Genomic DNA, 12,900 nt, shown 5'->3' with positions numbered 1-12,900 from the left:
TAATGATGAGAATGACATGGTAAAATAAGCTTGAGGGTCTTCCCTTCCTTTAAAATTTTTGGAATATTTTGAGACGGATAGGTGTTAGTTTTTCTTTGAATGTCTGGTAAAAATTATTTGTGAAGCCATCCAGTACAGGACTTTTGTTTGTTGGCAGTTTTTTTTTTTATTACTGCTTTGATATTCTTGATTGTAATTGGTCTGCTCAGATTTTCAGTTACTTCTTGATTCAGTCTTAGAATATTGTACGTTTCTAGGAATCAATTTGTTCCAGATTGTAAAATTTGTGGGCATACAGTTTTTGTTAAATTTTCTTACAGTTCTTTGTATTTCTGTAGTGTCAGTTGTTATTGCTCCTTTTTAATTTCTGATTTTAATTATTTGTGTCATCTTTCTCTTTTTCTTGATAAGTCCAGTTAAAGGTTTATTAGTCTCATTTATTTTTTCAAAGACCAGCTCTTGGTTTCATTGCTCTTTTGTATCTTTTTAAATCTTTTTAAAAACTCTATTTTGTTTATTTCTGCTCTGATTTTTATTATTTTCTTTCTTCTACTTTCTTTGGACTTTGTTTGTTTGTTTGTTTTCTAGGTCCTTTAGCAGTAGGGTTAGATTTTTTATTTATGCCCTGGCCAGAGTAGCTCTGTTGGTTAGAATGCTGTCCCAAAAATCCAAGGTTGTAGGTTATATCCCAGGTTAGGGAAGATGCAAGAATCACCCAATGAATGTTTAAATAAGTGAAACAACAAATTGATGTCTCTCTCTCTCAAAAAAATCAATAAAATATTTTTTAAAAGATTGTTTGAGATTATTTTTTGCTTCTTGCGGTATGCTTGTATTGCTATAAATTTCCTGTTAGGATTGCTTTTGTGTTACTGTGTTTTATTTGGATCCACATATCTTTTGATTTCTTCTTTGACCTCGTTGTTAAGCTACTCATTGTTTAGTAACATGTTATTTAGCCTCCATGTGTTTATGTGTTTTTCAGCTTTTAATTTTTAATACCTGGTTTTTAATTTTATACCATGTGGTAAGAAACAATGTTTGATATGGTTTCAGTCTTTTTTAAATTTATTGAGACTTGGTTTGTGGCTTAACATGTGTTTTATCCTGGAAAATGTTCCATATGCACTTGTAATAAATGTATATTCTGCTGCTTTGTATGAAATGCTTTGACTATATCAATTAATTTCATCTGGTTTAGTGTGTCATTTAAGACTGTTGTTTCCCTGTTAGTTTTCTGATTTGAAGATTTACCCATTAATGTCAATTGGGTGTTAAAATCCTCTACTATGACATTATTACTGTCAATCTCTCCCTTTATTTTTGCTTTATCTATTTAGATGCTTCTATATCAAGTGGCTAAATATTTACAAAGGTTATGTCCTTTTGTTGGATTGTTTTCTTAATTATTATATAATATTCTTTGTCTCCTTTTATAGCCTTTGTTTTATAGTGTGTTTTGTTTGATATAAATATTGCTATCCCAGCTTTTTTTAGCATGAAATATCTTTTTTTAAATCTCTTTACTTTCAGTCTGTGTGTATCTATCATTCTGAAGTGGGTCTCCTGTAGAAAGCATATACGAGGTCTGTCCAGAAAGTATCTAGCTATATAATATGAAAAATGGAGACATTTTATTTTACATATTTATATTTCTCCCTTATCTTTAAAGAAGTCCCTTCAACCTTTTCTGTAATACTGGTTTGGAGGTTATGAAGTTCATTACCTTTTTCTTGCCTGGGAGTTTATTTATTTGTCCTTCAGTTGTTTTTTTTTTTTTTTTAATATGGAACGCTTCACGAATTTGCGTGTCATCCTTGCGCAGGGGCCATGCTAATCTTCTCTGTATCGTTCCAATTTTAGTATATGTGCTGCCAAAGCGAGCACTGTCCTTCAGTTTTAAATGATAGCCTTGCTGGCTAGAATAGTCTTTGCTGTAGGTTTTTGCTTTTCATCACTTTGAATATTTTGTGACAGTCACTTCTGACCTAAAATGTTTCTATTGAGTAATCGGCTGACAGTTTTATGAGAGCTCCCTTGCAGGTAACTAACTGTTCTTTTTCTTGTGGCTTTTAAGATTCTTTCTTTGCCATTTTAATTATGATGTGTCTTGGTGTGGGCTTCTTTGGGTTCTTCTTTGTAACTCTCTGTGTTTCCTGGACTTATTGGAATTCCTGAACTTCTTTTTTCTTCACTAGGTTCAGGACATTTTCAGTCTTTGTTTCTTCAAGTAAGTTCTCAGTCCCTTGCTATTACCTTTTCCTTTCAGTATCCTTATTATTTGGATATTGTCATGCTTGATGTAGTCTCAGAGTTCCATTAAAGTACCCAAAAGAGGTCCATGAAAGCCACCCCACTCATTCTCTCCCTGTGCATCTCTGACAGTCCCCAAGTCTGCTCAGACCTCCTCAAGAGCATTTCAAGAAATGGCTGTAATGTGGGCCCAGGCTGGCAGCAGCTACAGAAATTTCTTTATAGGGCATGAGCTTGACAGGGCAGGGTCACAGTGAGTTGGGATGGTGATGCTATATGGAAGGCAATACTCAACCCAGAAAAGATGGCATCTCTCTCCAAAGCCACACAGCCCAATCTGTTTCTGTATGACTCCAACTCGCTTTGAGTTTCCATCCATTTGCTGGATTCCAGGGTGAGTGCCTGTGAATACAATTTATGCACTGGGTTTTTAAGAAGGTGCCTGGGAAAGAATGAGTGTAACTTCCACCTACTCAACTGCCATCCTGGATCCCTGGACAAAATTTATTTTAACTAAGAAAATATTCTCCCTCGCCTTGGATTTTTTTCAAAACAAATAAATAAAAAGATAAAAAGTAAGGTCTTCAGGGAAGATGGGATTTTACTAGAGTGGAAAACAGAATCAAACAAAACAGCACTTTTTCTGAACTGCTGATGTTCCTTAAAAGACCTGCCTCTCTCTTCAAGTGGTGACTGCTTCAATCAGTCAGCTTGGAACCTGCAGAGTCAAGCTGCTTGAGCAAGAGCATCTGCTTTAACAAAGTCACTGCAAGCTTTAGTCACTTTCATAATTCTAAAATGTAGGTGTGCATTCATATTCATTCTCAGAGAATTCAACTCAAAATACTTAGGAAAAAGTGGGGTGGCGGATAACTCCTGGGTTTCTATGTTTTAGTCTTAACTATCCATGCTAAATTAAGTGTCAGGACACCTGAGTACAATGGGGATAACTTTATGACATACAGACATTTAAATATTTAGCATCCATACACATATACATTCTTCTTATAAATTACTTGGCAATAGTATAAACACTAACAGAGAAGAAATTTATTTGTTTCAGTAAGGGAAAGAAAGCAAACTAGAAGAGCTGAATTCTAATGACAAACTGATGATTAAACCTACATTAATCATGAATATCAAAGGGCCACCAGCAGGGGTTTCTTAATCATTTCCAACAGTTGTGTGACTCTGTGAGTATCCTTTTGCTTGATTTCTTAGAAGTATTTACTCTTTTGGAGTTGAAATATTAAAGTTGCAGGATACTTCTGAGTATTAAGAATTTATTGTTTTGATATTCAGAAAATTCCCCAATGTAGAGGTGGCTAAAGAGGCACCACAAAATACTTCACTGTTTGTATTTATTTCTTGGACATCAGGTTATTTTAATGTGAAGAAAGCATAGTTATTTTAATTTTGTTTTCAGTTAAATTTGGGCAGTACAGTCTGGGAACTCCTTCCTAACTGAAACATGGGAAGCATTGGGAGATCTTCATTCTGCAAGGGCAGGGCTCTATTTTCTATTTGTAGGCTTGGGAAATGGGTGGGTGACCAGGAGGACTCTCCACATTGAGTAGGAGTCAGTGTCCTGTTGGGAACTGAAAGAAAGGGAAATGTAATCTTACTCAATCTTCATCTGAGTTATCCAATACCGTAGCCACTAGCTATATGTGGCTACTAAGCAACTAAACTATGGCTAGTCTGAATGGAGATGTGCTGCCATTATAAGGTTCATACCTGATTTTTAAAGCTTAAAAAGAAAAAAATACAGAAATCTAATTAATAATTTTTGATATTGATCATATGTTGAAATGATAGTGTTTTTGAATGTACTGGCTTAAATAGAATACCTTATTGAAGTTATTTTTACCTATTTATTTTTTAGTGTGGCTGCTACACAATTTGAAATTAAACATGTGGCCCACATGGTATTTTATTGGACTGCATGGTCTTGTATGATTCATATCCTATGCTAGTCACTTCACATGCATTCTCCTTTTAAATCTTTATAGCAGCTGATGAGGATGTGTGATTATTTCCTATTTATTGGCAGGAGCCAAGTCTCAGAGATGTCAGGGAACTTTGTTGAAGCACACAGTTACTAGGTGGGGAAGCTGTATACAAAACAGATTGATCTCATTCCAAAGGCCAGTCTTTTTCCAGAGGTCTTGCTTCTTCCATGTCCTACTGATCCCTGTGAGTTGGAATGGAAACAAAGTTTTTGACTCTTAATGCATATGGTGTCACCTTTGTCTAATCCCATGTTTCATGATGGGAATGCTATTGTCATTAGGATGTGAAAAATTCTAGTTTAGATAGGACTGGCCCAGGATCTGCACAAGATGTTTAGTATCCTTAGCCAGAATATGGGAAATGCCAGTAACTCTTTCTGAACTTCCATGACAGTGATAATCAGAAAAGCTCCCCTTTTATTTCCAAACAACCACTAGGGAGATAAGCCCTGGCTGGTTTGGCTCAGTGGATTGAGCGTCGGCCTGCGAGCTAAGTGTCGCTGGTTCGATCTTCCAGTCAGGGCACATCAGAGAAGGAAAACTCTGATTCCAAAAAACCTCCGCTGCCTTGCGGCATACCTCTTCAGGGGAAAGGCTAAGGGAGTAAACCCCGACAGAAAATCCGGAGCCGGAGTCCCTAAGGCGGTTTGACGTTGTAGTCAACACTGGAAACTCCTGCGGCGCACCTGAAGCCAAGCTGTATTGACTCCGTCTTTCCCTTGGATCCCTCAGCTGCGAAGAGAGGGGGGGTCTGCTGCATGGGCAACAGCAGACCCTCCATATCACCCTGCCCAGGCTCTGTAGCTTCAGCTTCACTGGAGAGGACACTCCAGCGTCATCGCAAGATGTCGATTCAACACGGGAGGAGACAGATACCGTGTCACTCCCGAGTCGGACTGCACAGCCATTCTCGGCGGTGCAGATAGACTCTTAAGAAGCTACACCATCGTCTCTCAAGGCTCTGTAGCTTCAGCTTCACTGGAGAGGACACTCCAGCGTCATCGTAAGATGTCGATTCAACATGGGAGGAGACAGATACCGTGTCACTCCCTAGTCGGACTGCACAACCATTCTCGGCAGTGCAGATAGACACTTAAGAAGCTACACCATCGTCTCTTGAGACGGACGGCTGCCGACTAGGGAGATGGTACAATACCAGCCTGTGTTTGGAAACCATCTAGATTAGGGGGTCTGCAAACTATGGCCTCAGAGTTACCTATTTTTATAATTCACTTTCTTGGAAGATAGCCATGAGAATTTGTTTACATATTTGAGGCTGCTTTTGCACTATAAGGGCAGAGTTTAGTTGTTAAGTCAGAGACTATAAGGGGTACAAAGCTAAAAATATTTACTGTATGGTTCCTTACAGACTATGACTCTAGGACTATCTAGATTCATCTTCATATATTATTCTGTCTATCAATTAACACTCTTAAGACTTGCAAGTTGGAGCTTCTTTCTTCTTGGTTCTGATTCCTTGCATTTTATATCTTTTGGGTGCACTATTCTCATTTCTCTATGCACATAAACTTCTAAAATTTTGTTTGCTACTTCTAACTCTTTCTGTAGTGATATTGTAGTCAGAAAGCCTGAATTCCTTTGTGGGCACTGCCACTTACTAGTTGTGCGTGCTTGAGCAAATCTATCCTTAACTGTTCTGAGGCTACCTTTGCCTATCTGTCATGAAGGGCTCATCATTCTTCCCTCTCAAGAACTGTAGTGACTTCCCTGACTAGTGTGGCTCAGTGGATTGAGTGTCATCCTGTAAACCAAAAGGTCTCCAGTTCATTTCCCAGTCAGAGCACAAGCCTGGGGCGAGGGCCAGGTCCCTGATTGGGGGTGTGCAAGAGGCAACCAATCAATGTTTCTCTCCCTCTCTTTCTCCCTCCCATTGCCCCTCTCTAAAAATAAATACATAAAATCTTTTTAAAATTGTGGTGATTGTGAAAGGATCTACACTAATACCTGAGATATACCAGGTTCCCCTTCTTTCCTAAACTGGGTCCCAAACCAAGATTGTTTGATTCTCATTTTGGACTCGTGGATGAACACATCACCAAACTTTTTTTTTTTAAATCTATTTGGTTCATCAATTTTAGGGTTGCTTCTGTAGCCTTCAAGGCTATTATGATGAGAATATTTCTCTCATTAGCATTTAAAAAAAATAATTAGATAGTTCAGTGACCACTGCTAATACTAGTGGTCTAATGAGAAGGGTCACTGAAATAGACTGTTAAGGCAAAGAAGAGGGCATTGAATTCAATCTTTAGTTGACTAGATGCTTAGAAATCAAAGAGATGCCATTTTGTCTTATTGCTCAAAGCAAATAAATAACCTTGCAAAGAAGTTCAGAATTAATTGGAGTTGAAATAATTATAGATGATGATAAGTCAGCCACTAGAGAGATGCAATAGTCAAGCTGTGTGGTAACAAATACATTGATTAACATATGTTAGGACAGCACAGAATGTAGCTGAGAAACACAGAATTATGAAGGTGAAAAAAATTACCGGCTGCAATAGCAGTTTTTAGTTATAGCTCAGTTCTCTATTTCTGAGACCAGAGAGAGAGACTTCAGTTTTGAAAAAAGTCTGTTTCAGTGAAAGAGAATATTAGCCTGAACAGCCAGCATGCTGCATGACTAGCAAAGCCACTGATTTAAATAAGCAAACTGATTTTAACATTTATGGAGATATCCTTTGATTTTCTGATCAACTGATTAGTGGACCATCCCCAGCTTTCGCAGTTGGAACAAGGTTTACAAGGGTCAAATGAAGACCTCTGTACTACTCAAAGAATAAAATGATCTATTAAAGCTGAAATGCTTTCAGCTGGAGATATTCAGAGAAACCATTTCACCTAAAATGAGACTGCTGCATACAAAAAGACTGGCATTCTACCCACTTGTAGCCCAGAACTGAAAAGGAATCCTGAAATAACACATATGGCTTTGTAGTTTTCAAAGCACTTTTCTCCATTAACTCATATGTGAAATGACCAGGTCAATTTACTAATTGAGAAAAAACATGATTGCTCTTCACAGATATAAACCTCCTCCCACCCTTCCATTTTTTTCCACAGAATTTAGGACATGACTCAGTTTCTTAACACATTGGAGAAAATTTCTTCAAAGAATGGAGTGATGTGTGAAATTAAGAAACAAAACAGAAGGAGCATAAGGAAGACAATATGGTAACACACAGTTAAGTTTCCAAGACTTGATAATATATCTCTTGCAAAATATCCCTATATGCTAAAGTACATTCTGTTTATTATAGCTCCATAGCTCAGCTGCCCATGTAATATGCTAGCAAATGTCAGACTGAAAATGTGGAGCAAGGTTGGACTATCAAGGCTTTCATCAAGAGGAAACTCTGGGGCTCGATGTTAGTTTGTATAGTCTAGGGGACATCAGAGAATGACTAAAAATGTATGAGAGGGGAAAGGAAAATGAAAGAGGAGGAGAATGAGTCTCTCAGACTTAATCAATAGTTAGCATCCATAGCCCCTCACAGAATCTTCTTTATCAGTAAAACATAAATGTATCCTCAGAGAATTTCAGCTTAATTGAGACTCTTATTATCCTAGTCAATATGGGCTCATCCTAGAAAAGAAGTGTCACAGTAATTGCTCATTCATTTGGTTTTAGACTCTGCTAGTTGAAGGGAGGATGCTGTTCAACAAACAATGCATTCAGGGAAGGGAATGCCACTTGGCCTGAGCAGTTTCTAAGAACTAAGCAAGCCAGACACATAATTTTATAGCAAGTGAGTTCTCGCTGGGGAAGTGATTACAAACATTTTATATTTTGCAAAAAGCTTTATAAGCATTTGGTGGAATGTGCCTTCATTACTCGCCTGCTTTTTTACCTTCATTTATAGATTAGGAAACTGAGGTTCAGTGGCTTGGAGTGATTTTTCAAGGTCACATACTAGTTCAACAGCAAAACTTTATAATATCAAACATTCACAATAACAGAAGGATTTAAAAATAGCCATATAATTCATTTACAAAATGAATTACACCTACATCGTCGGCAGCCGTCCGTCTCGAGAGACGATGGTGTAGCTTCCTCAGAGTCTATCTGCACCGCCGAAAATGGTTGTGCAGTCTGACTCGGGAGTGACATGGTATCTGTCTCCTCCCGTGTTGAATCAAGTGCGATGACGCTGAAGCTACAGAGCCTGGGCAGGGTAACATGGAGGGTCTGCTGTTGCCCATGCAGCAGACCCCCCCTCTCTTCGCAGCTGAAGGGTCCAAGGGAAAGACGGAGTCAATACAGCTTGGCTTCAGGTGCGCCGCAGGAGTTTCCAGTGTTGACTACAACGTCAAACCGCCTTAGGGACTCCGGCTCCGGATTTTCTGTCGGGGTTTACTCCCTTAGCCTTTCCCCTGAAGAGGTATGCCGCAAGGCAGCGGAGGTTTTTTGGAGTCAGAGTTTTCCTTCTCTGATGTGCCCTGACTGGAAGATCGAACCAGCGACACTTTTTCCTGATGTAGAACCCGCCCAACCCCACCTCCAGGCCCAGGATGGACTGGCTGGGGTCTCTCGGGGTTTCCCACCACCACCACCACCAGGTGTGCGGGGGTCAGCCCGGAGCTCCCACGCCAGGCTGGGCCGCTGGGATCCTGGGAGGCTCAGCACACGGCCCACCCTCGACCTGGGCGGCGGGAGCAGCATGGCCCTTCTTGCTTTCTAGTCCCCATGTGCTGCCTGAAGGTCTGTCACACTCTCCCCATGACTCCCTCACTACAGGGATGTGCAAGGCAGGCACAGGCCCCTTCTCAATGACCTGCCAGTATCTTGGGGTGTCCGCAAGGGAGCCCCTCTCGTGAGGGCAAGTGAGGAGGGGAGTGGTGGGGACGACAGCGGAGAGCCGGTGGAATAATGGATGGGGGCCCGGGGCCCTGGGAGGGGCTGCGATAGAGCACGAGGGCAAGCACAGGAGGTGGCATCCAAAGAAACAAACGTGAGGGAGGGGCTGCGACAGGATAGCAGCCGTTGGCGGCCTGACAGGGTTCAGGCTTTCTGGGGCATTTGCTTGGGGACGAAGCGGCACCTAGAGGAGACCAGGGGTCACTGGATTGGCGAGGTGAGTCCACTAAGGCTCCGGAACCCCTGGTTCCTTGGTCCCGGTTGTCATGCTCGTGACAGTTCTAGGAAAAGTCATTCAGTCATACGTGGGAAGAGCATGGATTTTCTCACTTCCCTGTCGGGTTTCTACCACTGTCCAGGGAAGTCTCCTTGAGGTCCTTCCCGAGATCCGGGGAGCAGGGGACGTTAGTGAGTGTGCGACTGAGTGACAAGGGACTGCACGGAGGGGTCTCCACCCTGACCGTGGTCACTGGGCAAGGGGGAGGGAGCCAGGGAGAACAGGGGCAGCCTTGGGGCCTGTGCTGCCTCACTGTGTCCTCGCACACAGCCCCAGGAGGACAGCTCTCCAGGCTCTTGCTTCGTGACCAACACTCGCTGCTGCCCCTGTGGCCCTGGCCCCCTCTTGGCCAGGGATGCCCGGGAACAAACATGACTGTCCCTGTTCCTTCCAGGAGATTCCTGAGCACAGCCACCTGGGGCCCCTCCAGAGCACCAGCCAGACAGGCTCTCAGGCAGTCTGCCCCGGGGTGCAGCCGCAGCCCAGGCTGACTGAGGCTGTAGGAGGGGCGTGCCCTGGTTCTGGCCCAGGCCATTGCCTTTGACAGTCTCCATCAAGAGACCGTGTGCTTATCCCTACAGCACACTATTGTGCCGAGGGCGGGGCCTCCAGCTCTCTGGACTTCTCTGCCTCTGTCACAAAGACAAATCCTGAGGGAACAGAGGCAGAAAACACAGATTCTAGAACCCCACGCTTGGGTCAGACTCTCACTCTCTGCCTTGGCAGCAATGAAAAAGAAGCGCGTCCGTTTCTCTACTGTCCCCAGATCACCCTCTCCCACCGGTCTCCCCTCTTCCTCCTCGCCCTCACCTGTTCCCATCCATCCCTGCCGCTCACGGCCCCCCACTCCTGTGCCACCCACTGTCTCTGCTCGTCCCCGACCACCTCGCCAAACCAAGTTCCCTTCTCTCTTCAGCGGGCCCCCTCCTCTCCTGGCAGCCCGCAAGGCCCGCAACCTCCACCGGGCCTCTGGGGTCCCCTGCTCCCCTTGCCCTGTCAGTCCCCCTTCCTCTCCTTCCCTGCACTGCGTCCAACAGGCCTCCCTCTCTGCCCTTCACTGTCCCTTTCTCCCACACCTGCCTGCTGGCCCTTCTCTGGCCTCTGGCCGTAAGGGCAGAAAACTCATCGGCCTCTCCCCACCTCCTGCCGGGTCAAGACTTCCCAACATTGCCCGTCCTTCGGACTGTCCTGCAAACTGTCCCCGGGGCCAGGAGCCCCTGCCTCTGGGGGCATCTCGAAGAGCCACCTTTCGGACACCTGCTGGGCACAGGGAGCAGGATACCATGGACGGAAGCTACAGGTAATCCTGATGTCTGGCCCGGGTCACCGGCTGGATGCCCCTCCACAGTCCAAAGAAAATGTAACAAGCTCCTGTGTGTTCACACTGCTCCCCCACTCACTCCACCCGACACCCCACCCCCACACCCCCACCCCCGCCCACCGCCAGCCAGGCTCTCCGAGCCACCATTAACAGGGTGGCTGAGCTTGGTGGACTCAGAGCCTTTCCACCTGCGGGGGCCTTGGCCCTCCACCAGGCCAAGGCCAAGCTCAGTCCCGCTCGTTCTGAAGGAGCCACGATGCCCAGTTTATGTGTACCCCTTTCCCCAAACCAGCCTCCCCGGGCGAGAGGGACTAGAGGTCTGTCTGGCAGAGACTGTCTGGGTTGAGAGGGTGAGGGGGCTGTGGCAGTGGGAAGAGAGGTGAAGCCCCGCTGTAGGCACTGGGGCCTGGAGGCCGGGCGCCCGGAGCGCGGCTGCTGAGCGCTGTGGGTGAGCTGGGCGTTCCAGATGCAGGTCAGGACCGTGTTCCTTCCTGCAGCCTCCCTGCGGGCAGCTGTACCTTCTGTGGGCTGTGGGAGGAAGCTGCCCCTGGAGGTGAAGGCTGTCTGGCGGGGCCTCTCTGAGGCCTCAGGGCCCCCACACCCTCTTTCCCTCCCTTCCCCGCAGGCCCCAGGACAACCAGGCCTACTCCCGCCTCCCAGCACTGGGGGAGGCACGGAACGGCCTGACTGGCCAGGCATGGGGGGACACCCGTTCCAACTCTGGTGTCCGCCCAGCTAGACCGAACCATCGTCCTACGAAGGTGAGTGTTAGCAGTGCTGAGTGTGGCGAGGCGGACCCCTGAGAACTCACAAGCCGCCTGCCCCTCAAAGGGGGCACATCCGGGGCTGGCTTTCCTGACCACAGCCTGCTGTGCTCAGGGTCCAGAATTCTGCCTTTTCTTTTTTCTTTTGGCCCCTGTCGCCTTCCCAGCTTTGATCACTGCCTTCCTGAGGGGTTAAGTCGTGTGCTGAAGACGCACCCTCACCAGCAAGCACCAACTGAATGCAGCCTGCCAGGAGACCCCGACCTTGGGGTCTGCTTTCTACAAGGCTTTATTTTTTCCAGTGAAAAATAAAATTGTCTCTACTTCCTTTAACCTGATCTCTTTATTTTTTTAGGGAATAGATTTTTCAGGGAAAAATATTTCATATTACTCACAAGAATAAAATTACATAAAAAATTCATAAAACAAACAGAGCATATTTTATATATAATATTCTTATGTCTATACTTATCCTGATTTATTTTTTTCTATTCTGGTACATTGGCTAGTGTTTAGTTTTATAGTTGTTGTAAAGGTCACATCCAACAACCAAATTCACTGCATTAGAAAAACACAGTTGGGTAGCTAAGTTGGTTATAGCATCATCCTGATACACCAAGCTTGTGGGTTTGATCCCTGGTCAGAACACATACAAGAATCAACCAAGGTCAGAACACATACAAGAATCAACCAATGAGTGCATAAATAAGTGAGGTTTCTCTCTCTTTCTCTCTAAAAATCAATCAATATAAAAAAAATTTTAAAGAAAAAGATAGTTGATTGACAATTTTCTCTTTAAGATTTACAAAGATGAATGTTCCATAGTCTATCCAAGACATATCTCTTAACTGGTTGTGCTTTAATATAATGAGCTATTTTCCAAAATTTCCAAGGGCATCTGAAAAGTCATAATCATCCTCTAAGATTTTTACCACTGTGGGTCATCTGCTAACCAATTACTTAACAGTATATTTACTTCCCCCAAATCCTTAATTTTTACAGTCCTTGAAAGTACTCCTACAACACTAGACTTACAAAATTTGTGCTATTACATTTGAAATACAAATAAGATAGTGTTAGATATCTGAATTCCCAAATTATCTATATCCAGTCCCTTAAGTTGTTATTCTCTCTTGGTTAAATAAGTTCTATAATAAAAGAGAAGTTTAGCGAACAATTTAGAGCTATAGTCTCAGCAGAGAAAATAAAATAAAAAATTGAACTTAAATTGACTAGGCCACACAAGATTACTTCTGAGTTATAGTTCATAAAGAAATAAGAATTACAAGGAGAAAGAATATGAATGACCATATTTCTATCAGTGTAAAACATCTCACAATTGTTTCTTTTTGGGGTGGAGGAGCAGATATTTTAATGGTCTCATGATTATGTTAATT

General features: G+C 43.5%; 1 non-coding gene across 1 annotated transcript; it reads right to left on the bottom strand.

Annotated features, from left to right (window-relative positions):
• Window positions 1-1,780: 1,780 nt before the first annotated feature.
• LOC150004251 (U6 spliceosomal RNA) lies at window positions 1,781-1,887 on the bottom strand. Its single transcript, XR_016512592.1, has one exon. It is a non-coding gene; the product is annotated as a U6 spliceosomal RNA (small nuclear RNA).
• Window positions 1,888-12,900: the final 11,013 nt, after the last annotated feature.

The sequence above is a fragment of the Furipterus horrens genome, unplaced genomic scaffold, assembly GCF_987537825.1.
Source record: "Furipterus horrens unplaced genomic scaffold, mFurHor1.1.pri manual_scaffold_7, whole genome shotgun sequence".
NCBI lineage: Eukaryota > Metazoa > Chordata > Mammalia > Chiroptera > Furipteridae > Furipterus > Furipterus horrens.
This window is presented reverse-complemented; position numbering and strand designations above follow the sequence as displayed.